The sequence below is a fragment of the Eleutherodactylus coqui genome, chromosome 11 (assembly GCF_035609145.1).
Source record: "Eleutherodactylus coqui strain aEleCoq1 chromosome 11, aEleCoq1.hap1, whole genome shotgun sequence".
Classification (NCBI taxonomy): Eukaryota; Metazoa; Chordata; class Amphibia; order Anura; family Eleutherodactylidae; genus Eleutherodactylus; species Eleutherodactylus coqui.
The window spans coordinates 21,361,540-21,386,084 of record NC_089847.1 but is presented as its reverse complement, the minus strand read 5'-3'; the positions used below and the strand labels follow the sequence as shown (position 1 = coordinate 21,386,084).

The window sequence follows — 24,545 nt, the reverse complement described above, 5'->3', positions numbered from 1 at the left end:
CCTTTAAGGAAACAATACTAATGTAATAGGAAATGAACACCACTAAGGGGCAGTAGCAAGAAACCTGCTGGAGGAAATTCTGGTACATTCTCCTTGTTAGGGCTCATGTACTAATTATATGGAAGGTGGCTGAGTCCTTTAACCCCTTAATGACGCGGCCTGTTTTTTTTCCCATTTTCGTTTTTCCTCTCCCCTTTAAAAAAATCGTAACTCCTTTATTTATCCATCGACGTCGCTGTATGAGGGCTTGTTTTTTGCGGTTGTATTTTTAATGGTGCTATTTAATGTACCGCATAATGTACTGAAAAACATTTTAAAAATTCTAAGTGGAGTAAAATGAAAAAAAAAACAAAACACATTCCGCCATCTTTCAGTGCGTCTTGTTTCTACGGCGCACAAACTGCAACAAAAATGACACGATATTTTTATTCTATGGGTCGGTACAATTACAACGATACAAAACTTGTATAGTTTTTTTTACTGCACTACTTTTTTTTTTCAATTCTTTTCTGCTGCCATCTTCTGCACGCAATAATTTTTTTATTTTTCTGTCGACCTAGTTGTGCCATGGCTCATTTTTTGTGGGTTGTCCTGTAGTTTACGTTAGTACCTAGTCAGAATACATACATTTTGATCGCTTCTTATTGCGTTTTTTATGGGAGGGAGACAGGGTGACTGAAAAAGTGCATTTCTGGGGTTCTTTATTTTTTTTTCGGGCGACGTTCACTGTGGAGGGAAAATAATGCACTACTTTGATAGATGGGACATTTATGGATGCGGCGATACCAAATATCTATTTTTATTTTATGAGTTAGATTTTTTAGATATGGCAAAAGGGGTGATTTAAACTTTTATAACTTTTTTTTTTTTTTACGATAAATAAAACTTTATTGCTTTGATTTACACTTTTTTCTTAAGTCCCCCTGGGGGACTGCAACATGCAATGCTTTGATCGCTCCTGCAGTATGACGTAATGCTGTAGCATTACGTCATACTGCTTTTTGATAGGCAATCTATTATGCCACCCCACAGGGATGGCTTGATAGGCAGTCTGCTATAGGCCCCCGAACATCATTTGGGAGATTGAAATGCCGCTGTCAGAATTGACAGCTGCATTTAAAGGGTTAATAGCTGTGATCAGACAATTGCACCTACTGCCCGCGGGTGTCAGCTGTAATAAACAGCTGACGCCCGTCCTGTATGAAGAGAGGTCGCCCTGCAACCTCTCTTCATGCATACCCCAACACTCCAGGACGTACCCTTATGTCCTTGGTCGTGAAGGGGTTAAGGAAACAATACTAATGTAATAGGAAATGACCACCACTAGAGAGCAGTAGCAAGAAACCTGCTGGAGGAAATCCTGGTGCATTCCCCTTGTTACGGCTCATGCCCACGACGTATGTTTACAGCGTAAAACGTGTGCGTTGCACGGACGCGTCATACGCAGTGAAAGCAGTCAAGGAACTTTCATTTATCCATGCGCACTGGCTTGTAGACACTATGTATCAATATGCATGAAAAATAGATCGCAGCATGCTCTATGTTTCTGCTTACATATGCACCGTGAGCCCTACACATTTGCATAGGCTGCATATGAAACACTGTCCATGCGCAATACATTATGTATGGGCAACGTTTTCATACCCAACCCCACTATGAAATAGAGCAGGGAATGAAAAAAAAAGTCACACCGTGGATGACCATGTGCGTGTGATACGCAGGCATACGCAGTGCCATACATAGCCAGACGTGGTCTCTGCCAGTAAAGCGTATGTTTACAAAATGGGTATGAGCTTCCTGAGAACTAGGGTAAAGTTGTGGACTGGACTGCCACCCTGTCCAGACTAAGGGTGCATTCCCACGAACGTATATTGGCTCGGTTTCCTCCTGTGCAGGAAGGGGGGAGGATAGAAGAGCCAGGAGTAGGAACTGAGCTCCCGCCCCCTCTCCGCCCCTCTGCACTATTTGCAATGGGAAGAGGCGAGGCAGGGGCGGGGGCTAATTCTCGGAACTTAGCCCCGCCCCCGGCCCGCCTCTCCCCATTGCAAATAGTGCAGAGGAGGCAGAGAGGGGGCGGGAGCTCAGTTCCTGCTCCTGGCTCTTCCATCCTCCCCCCCCCCCCCTGCACACGAGGACAACGTATATCGGCTCGGTGTGAAAACCGAGCCGATATACGTTCATCTGAATGCAGCCTAAAAGCCTGGGAGGGGAATATACTCAATCCACAACTTCACCGTTTAACTACCTACATATATCCCGCCTTCTTCTCCAGACCGGAGGGCTGGGTCTTCTTGGTGATCAGACAATGCACCTTAGACAGGGCATCAGCATTACCTTGTGACTTGCCGGGTCTATATTCGAGGGTGAACTTGAAGTTCTGAAGTGAAAGAAACCACCTCGTCACCCTCGCATTCTTTTCCTTATTTTGCTTCATCCAGGTCAAGGGGGCATAGTCTGACACCAATTTGAACTCTCTCCCAAGAGATAGTACCTCAATGTTTCCAGTGCCCATTGTACTACTAAACATTCACGCTCAACAATAGTGTAAATTCTTCTCTGCAGAAGATAGCTTGCAGCTTAAATACAGTACTGTATGTTCTTCCCCATTTATGGACTGGGACAACACTGCACCCCTACCCTACATTAGAAGCATCCGTCTGCACAATAAACTCTTTTGAGAAGTCGGCCGTGATCAATACTGGCTGTCGGCAAAGAGCAGACTTTAAACTTTGAAAGGCCTGCTTGGCCTCGGCTGTCCATGCCACCTTTACCAACTTGCCCCCTTTCGTCAAGTCCGTAAGTGGTGCTGCAATGGAGGCAAAATTAGGCACAAAACTACTGTAGTACCCGGTCATTCCTAATTAGGTTCTGACCGTTTTTTTTGTTAAAGGTCTAGGCCATGCCTTTATGGCCTCTACCTTGTTGACCTGAGGTTTAATGACAGCATGGCCAATAACATAGCCAAGGTACTTGGCTTCCTCCAGGTCCAGTGCACATTTTTCAGGGTTTAAGGTTAAACCTGCCCCTTTTATGGCATCCATGATGACCTGTACCTTCCCAAGGTGACTCTCCCAATCGCTATTATAGACTACGACATTGTCTAGGTACGCGGCAGAATACGTACGGTGAGACCTTAACCCCTTAGTGACGAAGCCTGTTTGCGCCTTAGTGACGGAGCCAAATTTTGGAAATCTGACATGCATCGTTCAACGTAGCATAACTCCGTAAAGGCTTTACATATCCAAGTGATTCTGACATTGTTTTTTCGCCACAGGTTGTACTTCATTTTGCTTGTAAAAAGTGACCGATATAATTTGTGTATATTTATTAAAAGCACCAATATTGGATAGATTTTGAAAAAATTGTCAGTTTTTCACATTTTCAACTGTAATATCTCAAATATGTCCAAACATACTGTACAAATTTTTGATAAGATATATATTTCCATCTGTTTACTTTATTCTGAATGCACACTTGAAAAACGTTAGTGTTTTTTTTAACCATTTATAGGACGTACAAATTTAACATTACTTTTTAGCATTTTGAGGAACACTTTGTTTTCCTACACCAAGCCAAGTTTGCAAAGGCTCATGAGTGTCAGAATAATAGATACCCCCCCAAATGACCCCATTTTAAAAACTACACACCTTAATGTATTTACTGAGGGGTGTCATGAGTATTTTCACCCCACCAGTTTTTTTTCAAGAATTAATTCAATTTAGAGGAGAAAAAATAAAATTTCATACTTTTGCAAATATCTCATTTTAAAGACATATTTTTTTCCTATAGTGCCCATGAAAATGAGGATTTACACCCCAAAATGGATACCCACGTTTCTCCCGTGTTCAGAAACATACCCATTGTGGCCCTAATCTTATGTCTGGATGCACAACGCGACCCAAAATGAAAGGAGCAGTCGGTGTCTTTCAGAACATAAATTTTGCTTGAAGGCGTTTTAGGCCCCATAGCACATTTGTAGAGCTCTTGAGTGGCCAAAACCAAAGAGAACCCCCACAAGTGACACCATTTTGAAAACTAAACCCCTTAACGAATTTATCTAGGGGTGTACTGCCCATTTTGACCCCACAGTTTTTGAATGAATTCAAGCAAAGCAAAAGGAAAATAATGTGATTTTTGCTTTTTTGGCAATTTTGTCGTTTTAAAAACTGTTTTTTTTTGTACAGCACACACATGAATGAAGACTTGCACCCCAAAATGGATACCCCTGTTTGTCCCGTGTTCAGAGACATACCCATTGTGGCCCTAATCTTATGTGTGGATGCACAACGGGGCCCAAAATGAAAGGAGTAGTTGGTGGCTTTCAGAACAGAAATTTAGCATGAAGGTGATTTACGCCACATTGCCTACTTGTAGAGCCCTTGAGCGGCCAAAACTAGACCCCTTAACGCATTCATCTAGGGGTGTACTGCGTATTTTTACACTACGATTTTTGAATACATCTAAGCAAAGCAGTAGGAAAAAAATTACAATTTTCATTTTTTTGGCAGTTGTATCAATTTAAAAACTGTTTTTTTTTTGTACAGCAAACATAGGAATGAAGACTTTCACCCCAAAATGGATACCCCTGTTTTTCCCATGTTCAGAGCCATACCCCTTGTGGCCCTAATCTACTTAAAGGACACATGGCTAGGCCTATAATGGAAGGAGCACCCGTTGGATTTCAGGGTACAACGGAATAAATTCCAGGCCCCATTGCCCACTTGTAGAGCCATTGAGCGTCCAAAATGATAAAGAACCCCCTCAAATGACCCCATTTTAAAAACTAGACCCCTTAATGAATTCATCTAGGGGTGTATTGCGTATTTTCACCCCACAGTATTTGAATAAATCTAAGCAAAGCAGAAGGAAAAAAATTACGATTTTCATTTTTTTGAGAATTTTGGCAATTTAAAAACAGGTTTTTTTGTACAACGTACATAGGAATAAAGACCTACACCCCAAAATGGATACCCCCGTTTGTGCCGTGTTCAAAAACATACCCATTGTGGCCCTAATCTACTTAAAGGAGACATGGCAAGGCCTATAATGGAGGGAACACCCGTTAGATTGCAGGACACAACTGAATAAATCCCAGGCCCCATTGTTCATTTGTACGGAATAAAAATTGACTCCCTAAAAATATCCCCCCCCCCCCCCGCCCCCACACACACTTTGCGCCCTTTTCGGCGTTCCCCAAATCTTAGATAAAAGTAATAATGTGAACTGTGTGGTATTTCCGAAGACAGGGGTAATTACGGAGGCTGGTTGGGATGGGTACATGGGGCAATAAAACCGGGTATCCCCCCTCCTCTCATGCTTTTTGGGAGTATTTCATGACCTCAGTGGCAGGTATGGGGTGTAAAAAGGGGCGCTCTGTGAGTCTCTGTAAGCTTGATGAGGTGCCGTGGTCTCACACAGAAGACGCTCAACAAGCTGCTCCTGGAACTGCAGGAAGGTGAACGTTCCCGGGGCTTCTTGTAAAATACGTATTACAGGTAGCGGTCTGAATAACACCGGACTCATGCAGCCGTAGGTGGAATCCGCTTCTGGAGGCCCGCAGCGGATCCCAACTGTGAGCCCGGCTGTGACCCTGCGTACGGCCGCGTAATGTACTGCGCATAACTGCGTACTTACACGGGCGGTCATGCGCAGTACATTTTATTTTTGTTTGTATTTCCTGCACCGTCGCTTAGCGATGACGCGGGTACCCGCAGCCCGTATACAAGGTAGTTGCGTATGGGCTGCGGGTATATCCGCGACCATGGAGCACAATGGGCTCTATGTTGCGAATATCCGCGGTAAAATAGAACCTGCTGCATTGTCTTTTCTGCGAGTGGATTACACAATTCCGACCCGCTAATGTGAGCGGAATTGTGTAATCCAATGCGATTGATCTGCGTAATACTACGGATCAGACGCATGCGGAATCTATAATTCCTATCCGGTCATGTGAGACCGGCCAAAGGTAGATCGCTACCTTTTTTTCACGTGACCGGCGATCGCTCAACAAGGGCACTGCTCCAGGCTCTCGGCGACCGTTGGTCGCTGGGAGCAAGGAGATTTTGAATTTCCTGGGCTCCCCAACTCCTGCGCATGTGTCCGGTGTTTTGCCGGCGGTCACATGCGCAGAATCCGGGAAAGTTCACAGAGGAAGATCGCGTTGGGGTGCAAATACGGAGGCCTCCGGTAAAAAGTTTCATCTCCTCTCACCGATCGCATCGCTGAGGGGAGATGAATAGAGATGAGCGAACGTACTCGTCCGAGCTTGATATTCGTGCGAATATTAGGGTGTTCGGGATGCTCGTTACTCTTAACGAGCACCACGCGGTGTTCCGATTACTTTCAGTTTCCTCTCTGAGACGTTAGCGCGCTTTTCTGGCCAATTGAAAGACAGGGAAGGCATTACAACTTCCCCCTGTGACGTTCAAGCCCTATAACACCCCCCTGCTGTGAGTGGCTGGGGCGATCAGATGTCACCCGAGTATAAAAGTCGGCCCCTCCCGCGGCTCGCCTCAGATGTCTTGTGAGTTAGCTGAGGGAAAGTGCTGCTGGTGCCGGAGCTGCTGTAGGGAGAGTGTTAGTAGTGAGTGTAGGCTTCAAGAACCCCAACGGTCCTTCTCAGGGCCACATCTATCCGTGTACAGTACTGTGGAGGGTGCTGTTAGCAGTGTTGCACAATTTTTTTTTTTTTCAAAATCGTCAGTCTGCAGAGCATTGCGCCTTGCAGTAATACTACAGGGACAGAAGTGGTGCTTCGGTAGGGAGAGTGTTAGGAGTGAGTGTAGGCTTCAAGAACCCCAACGGTCCTTCTTAGGGCCACATCTATCTGTGTGCAGTACTGTGCAGGCTGCTGTTAGCAGTGTTGCATATTTTTTTCTTTTCAAAATCGGCTGTCTGCAGAGCATTGCGCCTTGCAGTAATACTACAGGGAGAGAATTGTGTAGGCAGGGCCAGAAGACATATATTATTGATTGAATATAGTCAGTGGGCCCTCCGTTTCCCAAAAAGGGAAAAATTGTATTTGTCCTGCAGTCTTGCGCCAATTTATTTCCTGCCTGTGAAAAGTCTCCGCTGTGCTGCACTTCATATAACTGCATTTCTGTGCAACACATATCTTATCTGATTGAATATAGTCAGTGGGCCCTCCGTTTCCCAAAAAGGGAAACATTCTATTTGTCCTGCAGGCTTGCGCCAATTTATTTGCTGCCTGTGAAAAGCCTCCGCTGTGCTGCACTTCATATAACTGCATTTCTGTGCAACACATATCTTATCTGATTGAATATAGTCAGTGGGCCCTCCGTTTCCCAAAAAGGGAAACATTCTATTTGTCCTGCAGGCTTGCGCCAAATTTATTTGCTGCCTGTGAAAAGTCTCCGCTGTGCTGCACTTCATATAACTGCATTTCTGTGCAACACATATCTTATCTGATTGAATATAGTCAGTGGGCCCTCCGTTTCCCAAAAAGGGAAACATTCTATTTGTCCTGCAGGCTTGCGCCAATTTATTTGCTGCCTGTGAAAAGTCTCCGCTGTGCTGCACTTCATATAACTGCATTTCTGTGCAACACATATCTTATCTGATTGAATATAGTCAGTGGGCCCTCCGTTTCCCAAAAAGGGAAACATTCTATTTGTCCTGCAGGCTTGCGCCAATTTATTTGCTGCCTGTGAAAAGTCTCCGCTGTGCTGCACTTCATATAACTGCATTTCTGTGCAACACATATCTTATCTAAATGAATATAGTCAGTGGGCCCTCCGTTTCCCAAAAAGGGAAACATTCTATTTGTCCAGCAGGCTTGCGCCAATTTATTTCCTGCCTGGGAAATCACTGGTAATACAGCATGCTGAGGGGTAGGGGTAAGCCTAGAGGACGTGGACGTGGCCGAGGACGCGTAGGCCCAAGTGAGGGTGTGGGCACAGGGCGAGCTCCTGATCAAGGTGTATCGCAGCCGACTGCTGCGCGATTAGGAGAGAGGCACGTTTCTGGCGTCCCCACATTCATCGCCCAATTAATGGGTCCACGCGGGAGACCTTTATTAGAAAATGAGCAGTGTGAGCAGGTCCTGTCTTGGATGGCAGAAAGTGCTTCGAGCAAGCTATCATCCACCCACAGTTCTGCGCCGTCCAGTGCTGCAAATCCAAATCCTCTGGCTGCTACTCCTCCTTCCTCCCAGCCTCCTCACTCCACTACAATGACACATGCTCAGGAGCGGGAACACTCCCAGGAACTGTTCTCGGGCCCCTGCTCAGATTGGGCAGCAGTGGTTCCTCTCCCACCAGAGGAGTTTATCGTCACTGATGCCCAACCATTGGAAAGTTCCCGGGGTCCGGAGGATGAGCCTGGGGACTTCCGGCAACTGTCTCAAGACCTTTCAGTGGGTGAGGAGGACGATGACGATGAGACACAGTTGTCTTGCAGTGAGGTAGTAGTAAGGGCAGTAAGTCCGAGGGAGGAGCGCACAGAGGATTCGGAGGAAGAGCAGCAGGACGATGAGGTGACTGACCCCACCTGGTGTGCAACGCCTACACAGGACAGGTCTTCAGAGGGGGAGGCACGGGCAGCAGCAGGGCAGGTTGCAAGAGGCAGTGCGGTGTCCAGGGGTAGAGGCAGGGCCAGACCAAATAATCCAACAACTGTTTCCCAAAGCACACCCTCGCGCCATGCCACCCTGCAGAGGCCGAGGTGCTCTAAGGTCTGGCAGTTTTTCACAGAGACGCCTGACAACCGACGAACAGTGGTGTGCAACCTTTGTCGCGCCAAGTTCAGCCGGGGAGCCACCACCAACAGCCTCACCACCACCAGCATGCGCAGACATATGATGGCCAAGCACCCCACAAGGTGGGACGAAGGCCGTTCACCGCCTCCGGTTTGCACCGCTGCCTCTCCCCCTGTGCCCCAACCTGCCACTGAGATCCAACCCCGCTCTGAGGACACAGGCACTACCGTCTCCTGGCCTGCACCCACACCCTCACCTCCGCTGTCCTCGGCCCCATCCACCAATGTCTCGCACCGCACCGTCCAGCCATCGCTAGCGCAAGTGTTTGAGCGCAAGCGCAAGTACGCCGCCACGCACCCGCACGCTCAAGCGTTAACCGTCCACATAGCCAAATTTATCAGCCTTGAGATGCTGCCGTATAGGGTTGTGGAAATGGAGTCCTTTAAAAGTATGATGGAGGCGGCGGCCCCGCGCTACTCAGTTCCCAGTCGCCACTACTTTTCCCGATGTGCCGTCCCAGCCCTGCACGACCACGTCTCCCGCAACATTGTACGCGCCCTCACCAACGCGGTTACTGCCAAGGTCCACTTAACAACGGACACGTGGACAAGCACAGGCGGCCAGGGCCACTACATCTCCCTGACGGCACATTGGGTGAATTTAGTGGAGGCTGGGACAGAGTCAGAGCCTGGGACCGCTCACGTCCTACCCACCCCCAGAATTGCGGGCCCCAGCTCGGTGGTGGTATCTGCGGCGGTGTATGCTTCCTCCACTAAAGCACCCTCCTCCTCCTCCGCAACCTCTGTCTCGCAATCAAGATGTGTCAGCAGCAGCAGCACGTCGCCAGCAGTCGGTGTCGCGCGGAGTGGCAGCACAGCGGTGGGCAAGCGTCAGCAGGCCGTGCTGAAACTACTCAGCTTAGGAGATATGAGGCACACGGCCCACGAACTGCTGCAGGGTCTGACAGAGCAGACCGACCGCTGGCTTGCGCCGCTGAGCCTCCAACCGGGCATGGTCGTGTGTGACAACGGCCGTAACCTGGTGGCGGCTCTGCAGCTCGGCAGCCTCACGCACGTGCCATGCCTGGCCCACGTCTTTAATTTGGTGGTTCAGCGCTTTCTGAAAAGCTACCCACGCTTGTCAGACCTGCTCGTAAAGGTGCGCCGGCTCTGCGCACATTTCCGCAAGTCCCACACGGACGCTGCCACCCTGCGGACACTGCAACATCAGTTTAATCTGCCAGTGCACCGACTGCTGTGCGACGTGCCCACACGGTGGAACTCTACGCTCCACATGTTGGCCAGGCTCTATGAGCAGCGTAGAGCTATAGTGGAATACCAACTCCAACATGGGCGGCGCAGTGGAAGTCAGCCTCCTCAATTATTTTTAGAAGAGTGGGCCTGGTTGGCAGACATCTGCCAGGTCCTTCGAAACTTTGAGCAGTCTACCCAGGTGGTGAGCGGCGATGCTGCAATCATTAGCGTCACCATTCCTCTGCTATGCATCTTGAGAAGTTCCCTGCAAACCATAAAGGCAGCCGCTTTGCGCTCGGAAACAGAGCCGGGGGAAGACAGTATGTCACTGGATAGTCAGAGCACCCTCCTGTCTATATCTCAGCGCGTTCAGGAGGAGGAGGAGGAGCATGAGGAGGATGAGGAGGAGGGGGAAGAGACAGCTTGGCCCACTGCTGACGGTACCCATGCTGCTTGCCTGTCATCATTTCAGCGTGTATGGCCTGAGGAGGAGGAGGAGGATCCTGAAAGTGATCTTCCTAGTGCGGACAGCCATGTGTTGCATACAGGTACCCTGGCACACATGGCTGACTTCATGTTAGGATGCCTTTCTCGTGACCCTCGCGTTACACGCATTCTGGCCACTACGGATTACTGGGTGTACACACTGCTCGACCCACGCTATAAGGAGAACCTTCCCACTCTCATTCCCGAAGAGGAAAGGGGTTCGAGAGTGTTGCTATACCACAGGACCCTGGCGGACAAGCTGATGGTAAAATTCCCATCCGACAGCGCTAGTGGCAGAAGGCGCAGTTCCAAGGGCCAGGTAGCAGGGGAGGTGCGGAGATCGAGCAGCATGTACAGCCCAGGCAGTGCAACAGTCTTTAAGGGCCTGGACAGCTTTATGGCTCCCCAGCAAGACTGTGTCACCGCTCCCCAGTCAAGGCTGAGTCGGCGGGAGCACTGTAAAAGGATGGTGAGGGAGTACGTAGCCGATTGCACGACCGTCCTCCGTGACGCCTCTGCCACCTACAACTACTGGGTGTCGAAGCTGGACACGTGGCCTGAACTAGCGCTGTATGCCCTGGAGGTGCTTGCTTGTCCTGCGGCTAGCGTCTTGTCGGAGAGGGTGTTTAGTGCAGCTGGGGGAATCATCACAGATAAGCGTACCCGCCTATCAACCGACAGTGCCGACAGGCTAACACTCATCAAGATGAACAAAGCCTGGATTTCCCCAGACTTCTCTTCTCCACCAGCGGACAGCAGCGATACCTAAGCAATACGTAGGCTGCACCCGCGGATGGAAGCATCGTTCTCTCTCACCATCCAAAACGGGGACATTTCTGCTTCATCAATCTGTGTATAATATTCCTCCTCCTCCTCCTGCTCCTCCTCCTGAAACCTCACGTAATCACGCTGAACGGGCAATTTTTCTTAGGGCCACAAGGCTCACTCATATAATTTTTCTAAAAATTTTTTATACGTTTCAATGCTCTTAAAAGCGTTGGAACTTTAACTTGAAACAATTTTTCGTTAAACTGGGCTGCCTCCAGGCCTAGTTACCACTTAAGCCACATTAACCAAAGTGAATAATGGGTTTCACCTGCCATCTTGGTTGGGCATGGCCAATTTTTACTGAGGTACATTAGTACTGTTGGTACACCAATTTTTTTGGGCCCTCACCTACAGTGTAATCATAGCAATTTCTATGTTCTTCGCCTGCACTCATGGTACAGAAAGGTGTGTGGGGTTGGCCTACACTTTAGCTACATAAATGTAACTTGGGCCTTGGCTATACTGCAGCTACTGAAATGGAACTAAGACTGCGCTCCCACTATACTGCTGCTTCGGAATTGGTCCTGGGGCCTGTGTAGGCTGCTACTATTACTTAAATGGAACTTAGACTATGCTCCTCCTATACTGCTGCTTCGGAATTGTTACTGGGGCCTGTCTTGAGTGCTACTATTACTGAAATGGAACGAAGACTGCGCTCCCACTATACTGCTGCTTCAGAATTGTTACTGGGGCCTGTCTTGAGTGCTACTATTACTGAAATGGAACTAATACTGTGCTCCCCCTATAATGCTGCTAGTGATATGTTAGTGGGGCCTGTCCTAATGCTACGGCTGAAATGTTACGAATTATGGGCTCTGCCTATACCGCTGCTAATGGTATGTCTCTGGGGTGTGGAAACAGAGGCTTCCCAAAGACATGATGGCGGCGAGGCCATTTCCCACCAACGCGGTTACTGTTAAGGTGCATATAACCACGGACACGTGGAGAGGACACGTAGTGCCTCAAAAACATCCCCCTCCTCCTCCAACAATGAAAACATTCTTGGCAAATGCCTTTGCATTGGTTCGTCTGGTGGCAGTCCAAGAATTTCACCTTTACCGACACAACAAGAGAGCCCCCCCACCATCCCCCCGCCACGGCCCACTTAATCCTGGCCACATTCCGAAAACCAACAAAATAAAACCACGCTACTAGGTCCGCAGTCACCACCACATTACCACCAACGCGGTTACTGTTAAGGTGCATATAACCACGGACACGTGGAGAGGACACGTAGTGCCTCAAAAACATCCCCCGCCACGGCCAACTTAATCCTGGCCACATTCCGAAAACCAACAAAATACAACCGCGCTACTAGGTCCGCAGTCACCACCACATTACCACCAACGCGGTTACTGTTAAGGTACATATTACCAGTCTGACTGGGGCATGCAGACACCTTGACAGAATGAATAGTGTGTGGCACATAGGTTCCCCATTGCTATGCCCACGTGTGCAGCTCCTGATGGCGGTGGCACAGGATTATATTTCTCAGTGCTTCTGTACAGCATTGTGGGCTATCGCCCCGCCCCTTTTAAAGAGGGTCGCTGCCTAGCCGTGCCAACCCTCTGCAGTGTGTGCCTGCAGTTCCTCCTCATGGCAGACGCACTTATAAATAGACATGAGGGTGGTGTGGCATGAGGGCAGCTGAAGGCTGCGCAGGGACAGTTTGGTGTGCGCTGTGGACACTGCGTCGTGCAGGGGGGAGGGGGGTTGGGCAGCATGTAACCCAGGAGAAGTGGCAGCAGAGTGTCATGCAGGCAGTGATTGTGCTTTGTTGTAGGTAGTGTGGTGCTTAGCTAAGGTATGCAATGCTAATGAGGGCTTTTCAGAAGTAAAAGTTGTTGGGAGGGGGGGGGGGCCCACTCTTGCCGGTATTGTGGCTTAATGGGACCTGTGAACTTGAGATGCAGCCCAACATGTAGCCCCTCGCCTGCCCTATCCGTTGCTGTGTCGTTCCCATCACTTTCTTGAATTGCCCAGATTTTCACACATGGAAACCTTAGCGAGCATCGGCGAAATACAAAAATGCTCGGGTCGCCCATTGACTTCAATGGGGTTCGTTACTCGAAACGAACCCTCGAGCATTGCGAAAATTTCGTCCCGAGTAACGAGCACCCGAGCATTTTGGTGCTCGCTCATCTCTAGAGATGAACCTTTTTTTACTTTTACGTGATCGCTATTATCCATTGGATAACGGCGAACACGTGATCAGGAATCGCTCACCGCAGCCCCCCGTGAAATCTCCACGCTCTCGGCTAAGCTTTGTAGCCAGGAGCAGAGAGATTTTAAATTATCCTGGCAATCCACTGCTTTTGCGCATGCGCCTGCCATTGTGGCGACGGGTGCGTGCGCAGAAGCTGGGGTAAGGTCTGCGGATAAATCCGTTGGCCTTACGTATGTCATTTCATCCTCCCTCACGGATATGATCCATGGGGGGAGATGAAACGCAAGCTTTTTAAACTTTTGTAAACTTTTTTTTTTTACTTTTATCCTTTTTTTTTTTTTTTTTTTTTTTACTTTTTACACTATTTTTTACTTTACATGATCACTGTCATCCATTGGATGACAGTGATCATGTCCCCGGTATAATCTCTCTGCTCCTGGCTCCACGTGGCAGCCAGGAGCAGAGGGATTTTGAATTTCCCGGGGATCGAGCCCCTGTGTGCACGCGCCCGATGTCAATCATCGGGCGCCTGCGCACAGGGCGACTTCGGCGGACCTGAGGTGAGTATTTTCACCTCCCCTCATGGATCCGATCCATGAGGCCAGAAGAACCTTTGAAGTGGATCCGATCCATGAGGGAAGGTGAAACTGCCCCTTTTTTTTTTACTTTTGTAACTTTTTCGCGATCGCCGCTATCCAATGGATAGCGGCGATCGCGTGCCCGGGGACCGCTCACAGCGGTCCCCGGTAACACCTCCTGGTTCCTGGCTACCTTCAGGAGCCGGGAGCCAGGAGATTTCAAATTTCCGGGGGCTCCCGGGCTTCTGCGCATGCGCCTGACATCGTCTGGCGCACATGCGCAGAAGGCCGGCGGCGGGTCCAGGAGGATCTTCAGGGGACACCGCGGACAAGCCGGGTGAGGATTTTCAGCTGCCCTGATGAATCCGATCCATCAGGGCGGCTAAATAACTAACTTTTTTGACAGTTTTGTTTACTGTTTTGCGATCGGCGCTATCCATTGGATAGCGCCGATCGCAATACCGGGGGGGACTGCCCGCATCCTGGGATGACAGCTCCATGCTGTCGGCTACCGGCGGGCACCGACAGCATGGAGCTGTCACGTCCTCAGGCAAGTGGGCATTAATCCAAAGAGGATGCATAAAACTACGACCTCTAGGATTAAAGCCCACTTTCTGAGGACGTAGTTTCCCGATGGAGCAGTCGTTAAGGGGCTAAAATCCGATCCATTAACCTTTTGAAAGGTAGCAGGCGTGCCATGTAAACCAAATGGCATGTCTTTGTACTGAAACAAGCCCTCTAGGGTTGAGAAGGCCGTTTTCTCTTTGGCCTTGTCAGTCAGAGGTATTTGCCAGTACCCTTTGGTAAGGTCAACTGTGGTGATATATCTGGTATTACCCAGTCTCTCAATTAATTCATCAACCCTGGGCATAGGATATGCATCAAATTTGGAGATTTCGTTTAACTTCCTGAAATCATTGCAAAACCTCCAAGTACCGTTTGGTTTGGGAACTAACACAATGGGGCTTGACGATTCGCTTTTTGATTCCTCTATCACCCCTAACTCTAGCATGTGCTTAACCTCGGCAGAAACTGCTTCCCTACGTGCTTCTGGAATCCTATATGGTTTTAAGTTTACCTTCATCCCGGGTTCAGTTATGATATCATGTGTTATGACGTGTGTTCGACCTGGCAGGTCAAAGAATTTGTCTCTGTTTCTTTGCAGGAACTCTTTTGCCTCCTGCCGTTGGCACAGCAGGAGGGCCTCACCTACTCTAACATCGGGCGGGGAGGGCTGTGACCCACCCCTCCTGATGCTTGAGGTAGCCAAAGCCTCTCTATCCTTCCAGATTTTTATTAAATTAACATGGTACACCTGATACGGCTTCCTTTTTCCCGGCTGGTGCACTCTATAGTTTACGTCGCCTACCTTCTCAACGATTTCATAGGGACCCTGCCATCTAGCAAGAAATTTACTCTCTACAGTAGGCACCAAGATGAGAACTCGGTCACCGGGACTAAAAGTTCTCACCCTGGCAGAACGATTGTAGACTCTGCTTTGGGCCTCCTGCGCCCTCTGCAAGTGTTCCCTGACAATGGGCATTACAGTATTAATGCGGTCCTGCATCTGAGCCACATGCTCTATGACGCTCCTATAGGGAGTAGACTCGATCTCACAGGTTTTTCTGGCTATATACAACAACCCTCTAGGGTGCCGACCATATAGCAACTCAAATGGCGAGAAGCCTGTGGTACTTCCCGTATGGAGAACATGAAATAAGGTAACATACAGTCCCAGTCCCGACCATCTTTCTCTACTACCCGTTTTAGCATTTGCTTCAGGGTCTTATTGAACCTCTCCACCAACCCATCCGTCTGAGGGTGGTATACCGAGGTTCGTATGTGATCAATTTTAAAGAGTTGGCACAATTGTTTTGTTACTTTGGACATGAGCGGGGTCCCTTGGTCCGTGAGGATTTCCTTGGGTAAACCTATTCTGGAAAACATAAGGGATAACTTCCGTGCAATGTTTTTGGCAGTAGAGCCAAAAGGGATTGTTCAGGGTATCGAGTGGCACTGATGCTCTCTAGCCGACTTGACTATGGGACCCACTAGATCCATTCCAATTCTTTCAAAGGGAACCTCTATAATCGGGAGAGACACTAGGGGACTGCGGAAGTGTGACACAGGAGCAGTGCTCTGACAGGTGGGGCACAACTCACAGTACTCTTATGCCCTTGTACACCCCTGGCCAGAAGAACCTTTGAAGAATTCTATCCTGTGTTTTGTCAGCTCCTAAATGTCCCCCTAATACATGATTATGTGCCAAGTCTAGCACCTTGCACCTGTACGGCCTTGGCACGACCAACTGTTCCACCACTTTCCCACTTATTTTTGTTACTCTATACAACAAGTTATTATTCATGGAAAAATGGGGGAACCGTTGGTTAGAATCTGGTTCCTATAACACCCCATTTATCACTACGACATTTGCATTGATAAGAGTGGGGTCCCTTAACTGGGCTGTCCCAAAGTTCCCAGGTGCATCCTCCAGATCGGACACATCCTGAATCATAGGGTAGACTTCCTCTTCAGCATCATCTGCAGCCAAGACCTGTAAAGGAAAAGTTACATTCTCTGGTTCAACGTCCACATTTACCCCGCTATCCTGCAGAGGTGTAAGGTCCGCTGGGTTTGCGCCAGTCTCTTTGGAAGGGACTATCATTTTTCCCCACAAGTCCCTGAACACAGGAAAATCACACCCCAATATCACACTGTGCATTAACCCTTTTGAGAACACCTACATCGTTGGTCACAATTCCGACATGAGTTTCAAAGAATATACCCTTGTATCACTGTGTATACATAACACACTTAGGTGCTTACCCGGTATGAAGCCTTCTGCTACCAGGCTAGCATGCACTAAGGTGGCCAGGCTACCCGAGTCCAGCAGAGCCTCCACAGAATGGTGGTTTACACTTATGTGACACAATTGTGGCTCAGTTTCTAGTCTCTGTGAGGCATTGCAAATAGGGCTTGCGAACAACGACCGGTGCCAAGCAACGTCACACTCCATAGGCTCATTAGTCATATGGCACTGAGCCAACACATGCCCGAGCCCCTGGCATCTCCAGCACCTCAAAAGCTCTGGTTTCTTTGGCTAGAAAACTGGTTGGGGCTATCAGAGCCTTTCAACTCCAACTGTGCCTCATCTGGGGGCCTGACCTACTTCCCACCATGCCACGGCTTTCCTCCGGCATCTAGTGGTCTCTTACCCCGTGTAGGTCTGGAACTTGTAGCGGGGGTGTGGACGGAATGGATGTCCCGGAGGTATTTCTCAGTCGGATTGCTGCCCGCATCCAAACACCATATGTGTCAATTTCTCTCAGGGGGTGGGGTCGGCAACGACACTCTGGACTCCAAAAGTGCATAACTTCAGTCTTTATTTAAGGTGTGCTCCAGGGAACAAAGAAAAGTCCATGCAGGAAACAGATGCAACGCTGCACCACGCAGGGTGCTGAGGTGGATTCCTCCTCAGGCTGTTAGACACTGACTCCCTGGAGCTGCAGTCTTTTATGCTCCAGTAACGGGGTCAGTGTCTACAGCTGAGCTTCCTGAGAACTAGGATGAAGTTGTGGACTGGACCGCCCCCCTGTCCAGACTAAAAGCCTGGGAGGGAGATATACTACATCCACAACTTCACCCTTTAACTGCCTAGAGGAGGTATAAAGACCACACGACATGACTCGATGTTGGCTCCGTGCTAGAAGCAGAGGTGCCGATATCACTGGATTGGTTAAGTATTTCCCTCCTCAGATATTCCCTTTAAAAGCACTTTACCCAGTGGTTTCACAAGTGGAATAAAGGCTGGATATAAAGGGAGTGTTTATCAGGACTTGCATGCTAATGACTTTTCCGCAGCAACAGTCGTCAGTATCAGATTTGTGGGGTTCCAACTCCTGGTACCGCCGCTGATCAGTTGTTTGAAAGGGTGGCAGACTCTTCATTGTGTACCAGGCACAGTGCCATACATTGTGTAGCGGCGGCGCCTGGTATTTCAGTTCAATCCCATTCACTTGAATGGAACAGTGCCGTAGGAAGGACGCGTGTCTGGTAAAAGTGATGTCACAGGTTTGAAGGAAAAGCTGCAGCACTGGCATGCAATGCCAGCTGCATAAACCTATATACAACAATCTCCCCTAGTGGTGGCTGCTAGTAGAAAGAGATATACTGCCCCATCAGTGGGGAAGTAACAAATTGGGTAGAGTGCAGCAGGAGAGCAGCTAAAGGAAATCAAAAGGTGAAAACTCCCAGCAGTGCTGTACTTGGGCAAGACTAAGAACTTTTGTGCTTCATGAGTGCAACTCAGGATAATCAGCAAAATGCGTCTTGCCTGGAAATCTGTCATTCTTTTAACATCTTAGTAATATTGCAAATGCATGGACTTATACAAATGCGGGTGATGTAGGGTGGGCACTTTGGCAGATGTGAACTGTGCCGCTAGTACTATGATCAGGACGATGCCATGCTCGCCATTCCACCTGCTGCAAAACAGGAAGACTATTTTCAATAATGTGATTGCTTAATCATTAGCGGACCTTCGATTTATAAACATTGAGAACCTCTTTATGTATTTTGGTCTCTGCACATCATTCTTTTATTGTATATAATAGCTTATAGAATTACTGATATGACATTTGCCCATTGATGATATATCTGTTGGCTTCCTATGTCAGCTTTTCCCTATATACAGTATGTCCTCTCTCATCTGTTTCATTCACCTTAAAGTATTATCACCCCAACCCCAAATTACAACCAGTGTCTGAATAACACCTCCCAACAGTTACTGAATAAAAACCACACTATATAAAGAACAATACCGCCATACAGTGAGCATATAGAGGTAGATCCCAGTTATGCAGACCATAGAAATGATTATAGGACATTTACTTCTTATTAAAGAGCTGCGGAATAAGTTGGCATCATACAAATAAATATCACAGATAACATCTTCTCTAACTGGAGTCCTTCGCCTTCCACTTTTCTGACTCATCTCTATAGAGTTTACTACACACTCATGCTGAAAGAGCGGGACATAAACTTTGAATTACAATTGCTGTCCTGCTCCTGGTAGCGCAGGGGCACAGTGGCAGTGCCCACAGAATCACAGAGCCGTGACTGCATGGCACAAGCAAGAATAGTTGATGATGTTGAACTGCTGAGTACTAATTCATCTACCATAAAATATTTACATTATATATATCATTAAAAAAAATCAAATAAAAAATAAAATATATATATATATATATACTAGCTAATATACCCGGCTTTGCCCCAGTTTATTTGGTACTGGTATTTATCTGGTGTTCACACGGAAAATCTTATGAAGTCGTGGTTACTTTAGAGATACCAAGAGAAAAAATATATTCACCATTTTGCATGTTTTTTTTGCGTTACCCAGGAAACACCACGTGGAGGTATCCATGCGACAATTCCTTTATATTAAATGACATCAGGAAGTGAGAGAATTAGATTACGTACATAAAAATTGGGTGCTAATTCTTTTGCGATTAGAATTGAATAATCGAGTTGGGACCCATTAGCTTTTTCTATTTATGAAATATTCAAACTTGTGCCAAATTTCAAGTTTCTAGGACATCGAGAAGTGAGAGAATTAGATTACGTACGTAAAATTTGGACACATTCTTTTGCACTTAGAATTAAATAATCGAGATGGGACCCATTAACGTTTCCTACTTATGACATAATAATCAATGCTCATGCTAAATTTCATGTTTCTATGACATCAGGAAGTGAGAGAATTATATCACATACATAAAATTTGGACGCTAATTCTTTTGCACTTAGAATTGAATGATTGAGTTGGGACCCATTAACTTTTCCTATGTATGACATAATCAATGCTCGTACCAAATTTCAAGTTGCTATGACATCGGGAAGTGAGAAAATTAGATTAAATATGTAAAATTTGGACGCTAATTCTTTTGCGCTTAGAATTGAATAATCGAGTAGGGACCCATTAATTTTTCCTACTTTGAACATAATCAATGCTCGTGCCAAATTTCATGTTTCTACGACATCGGGAAGTTGGAGGACTAGTGGCGAGTCAGTCAGTGAGGGCTTTCGTCTTTATATATATATAGATATATACATATATTCGCATACATGTACATGGTGGGCAAGTTAAGGCATGTTCCTCAAGTCAGATGATGACATCACAATTGCAGATGACATCACAATAGTAGTCCATTAGGTGACATCACAATGGAAGTTGATGACATCACAATGGCACGAGGCTTCTTATACCGATGCACGGGTTGGAATCCTTGCATTCACTTGCTGCAGCTAGCAGAGAATAAGTGAGAGCGACTATCCTTGTGGATTTCTAGATTTTCTATATTTTTGCCTTTGTGATATAATGAAGGCAAAAAAGAAGACAAACCATTTACAGGAAGAAGCTGATAAGATCGAGCACATTCCTGAAGAGAAGAACGATGGCCGTAAAGGCCAGAATGAGCCAATTAAAGCTAAGAAACCAAAAAAGAACTGGTTTTTAGCACGCCTACAAAAAACCTGGGCAAGGATTACTGGGTGTATGAGGAGCTGCTGCACTTGCATCCAAGTAGAGAGAAGTGCCGAAGAACTCCCAGGACCCAGTGGAATAACAATGGAGGAAGTCCAAAGTCCCAGCGGGATAAATATGGAGGAGAAACTTCCAGGATCCAGAGATATAAACATGGAAGAACTCCCAAATCCTGTCGGGATCAATATGGAGGAGGAACTTCCAGGATCCAGAGACATAAACATGGAGGAACTCTTAGATCCCAGCCGGATCAATATGGAAGAGGAACTCCCTGGGCCCAGTGGGATCAACATAGAGTACAGCAAAGGTAGGATATCATGTACCTTTCATATAATACAAGGTTATGCTTTTAGTTACAGACCCCCATTATAACTGCCAATCACAAATTAATGGATATCTTTGGCGAGTTCTGTATATTCAAAAAACAAATAGTTGCCAGGGGTAATTTTGTACAGCTAGGGCCCCACGGTGGTAACAATCCTTGTTGTGGAATATAGTTTATATATATATTTTTTTAAGGATAAATTTGAATATTTTGTTAAGAAATAAAGCTGTGGTTTGGGGCTTGCCCGGATATACATCATTATTTTAATATCTTAGTAACATTGCATATACATGGACTTATACCAAAGTGGGTGATGTAGAGTGGGTACAATACAGCTTATTTATGTAGTATTATATGGCAACCATTCAGATACATGGCTGCCCAGGAATATTTGGGTCCATCAGGGCATGAGATACTTTTACAAGGGAACCACGCTTGATGCCCTAATATGAGATATGAATAGGAGTTGTTTTCTAAAAGCATCCCCTTGAAATATAAGTACTTGGGTGAGGTGGTCTTCTCTCAAGTTCTCAAAACATGTAATTCCATCATTCATTAGTTATATCATCTTTATCATTCATAATATATAAAGTAGGTTTCAGGTTTTAACATTTGACGTCTTATCCTATTTCTGTAGATATATTCTTTATAGCTAAAGCGTCCACTGAAGTAAAGGAAGAACATGTGGAGGAAGATCAAAACATCAAGACTGCTGACAACAAGGAGGCAGAAGTGGTGGAGACAGACAGTTTGGTGGAAAAGGAAATAGAAGCAGAATACCGCCTTTTTGACCTGATCCACAGCCAGGAAGATCTGCACATCCAATACTATACTAGTCAGCAGGAAATACTGGCAGAGTATGATCATATTCAGGGCCAGATTCAGATCACAGAAGATCTGCACATTCAGGACTACGATGCAGATGATGAAGAACAGGATGGAGAAGAAGAACTGGAGTGTAAAGTAGAAGATGATGTAAAAGTAAAAATCCAGGAATATGGAGAGGATGGACTGGAGAAGGCAGACAGCACCAAAGAAAGCCAAAGAGCTTCTGGTGAAATGCCAGGGCCTAGTCACATCAGCAATACAGGTAGGAGATCGGGAAGTAACTGGGAATGTTCATGGGAACTTTTTATAAGCTTTTCAGATCATATGGTCTACAACCATAGAAACACATAGGTCTGTGCAAGAGCTCCAAATACAAGATGGTATTTATGTCTTTAGAGTTTTAAAAGTTAGTGAATATAATGTAGGTAGTATGTTTCATGATCTGACTACGTATGAATATGTGTTGCTGTGCGATAGTAATGAAGACTCATAATCATTTCACATATTAACACGTGTGCATTTGTTTCCTACAAACAGACAACGAATCATCTAAAAGCAAGAAAAACGACAAAAAGGGGGAAGAGAAAGAAGAGTGTAGATCTCAGCAGAGGTCAAGCAGTAAGAGCAGTTCTCTAGACCATGAAGCACTAGAGGAGCTCTACAAATCAATCAGAGCCTCTCAGAGTGGCAGTAGTGCCAACTGTTCTGATTCCTCCTCACTAGATTATGAAGCACTAGAAGAGCTCTACAAACCAATCATAGCCTCTCAGAGCGGCGGCAGAGACGACAGATCTGATTCCTCCTCGCTAGACGATGAGGCACTAGAGGAGCTCTACAAATCAATCAGAGCCTCTCAGAGTGGCAGTGGTGCCGACAGAGCTGATTCCTCCTCGCTAGATGATGAAGCACTAGAGGAGCTCTACAAATTAATTAGAGCCTCTCAGAGTGTCAGTAGTGCTGACAGATCTGATTCCTCCTCGCTAGACGATGAGGCACTAGAGGAGCTCTACAAATTAATTAGAGCCTCTGAGAGCGGCAGTAGCCATGATGAGGAACTCTACACAAGCGACATCTGCTTAGAGAAACTCGAGCAACCTGACAAAGAAAGATCTGACACAGTACCCCTAACATTACAGTCTTTTACATTCCATCAGAAACTGGGAGAAGGAGGCTTTGGAGAAGTCTTGTTGGCAAGTGATATCATCCGCAAAGAATGTGTTGCCCTTAAAGTGTCAAACAAATGTTTGTTCACGGAGCATGGGCACAGTTTTGTAGAGAGAGATATCTTAGAACTATCCCACGAGAGCCCGTTCCTGATTCATGGCCTGGCCGCCTTCCACACAGAAAAATGTGTCTACTATGTATTGGAATTGGCCATCAGAGGGGACCTGTTTGATTTTCTACACAAGAACTTTCCTCTTGATACCCCCACAATACAATTTATTATGGCAGAAGTGATCTGTGGCACTCAGTTCCTACACAAGAAAAACATCATACACCGGGACCTGAAGCCAGCAAACATCCTTCTGACTGTAGACGGCCATATCAAAATAACGGACTTTGGCTTTGCTGTAATGGGTGTGTATGAGAGGATCAAAGAAAGCCTTAAAGGTACACCAGGATATTTTTCCCCAGAAATGATCATGGGCAAAGAACATGGACGAGGGGCAGATTATTTTGCCATAGGTGTGATTCTGTATAACCTGTTCACAAAAAAGGAGGCTTTTCCTGGAGATAATCCCATAGACATTATGTTGTTCACCATCGAGTTTAATCCACTCTACCCAGAGTATCTGACTCCTGTCAAAGTGGCCATCTTAGAAGAGCTGCTGTGTAAAGATCAGGACTATCGCCTAGGAGTAAGAGGAGACATCAAGAAGCATCAATTTTTTTCTGGCATCAATTGGGAAGATGTGGAAGCCAGAAGAATGGAACCACCAGCAATCATGACAGCAGCTTCTGTTGACGTGAATACGGATCAAACTCTGGACTACATGGAAATGCCAAACAGTATAAGACCTGAAGACCAGAAAATATTCACAGCATTCAGCTTTGTATGTCCAGATTGGTCACAACAATATCATCCCGTCAACAATGAAGCCATTCATTAATGAAGAAAGCTGAGTGGTCAACAAGCAAAGCTGGTGGACGACCTACTCAGCTTCCATCATATCTTCATGATCTCTTCATAACATTAAACCACACTTTTTCTATATACCGGACCAGACGACCCTATAGAATATCCACCACTTAACATCCACGTAGATTCGAGCTCCGACAACCCAGGGAATCATTCTGATTGCCATATTTGGGGTCAGGGAGGAATTTTTTCCCCTAATATGAGGGCAAACCAACAATCCTCAGGGGGTTTTCGCCTCCCTCTGGGTTAACATAGTAAGTAATTACAGGTTGAAATCAAAAATTTATTTTTTTTATTTATTTTTTAAAAGACTTCTTTCAACCTTACTTGCTTGCTATGTAAGCATCTGGAAATCTCATCTACAAAGTGGTGATGACAACGGAAGGAAGCTGCTAAGAAGGAAAAAAGCAGCTCCTTCACCCATTGGACTAGACAAACAGAAGGCCCAAAGGATGAATGTGGCGTGTTGTAGGAATCCTGGAAAGTGTCACCTATGTGTGATCTGCACCTGGATTTCCAAAAACACCACAAGAGTAAGCCAAGGCCTGAAGAGCAGAATCAATATAATCTGCTCCTTTCTGTTCACTGTATGATAAAAACATCTTTCATGCATTAATAAATGTATAAAAACATCTATACAAAATATCTATATTTTCATTATTCCCACATATAGTACATTA

The 24,545-nt window shown here is 46.5% G+C and overlaps 1 protein-coding gene across 2 annotated transcripts in view; it reads right to left on the bottom strand.

The window, feature by feature from the left end:
• LOC136582827 (uncharacterized) overlaps positions 1–24,545 on the bottom strand; it is a 219,436-nt gene that overhangs the window by 18,532 nt on the left and 176,359 nt on the right. The window lies entirely within an intron of this gene.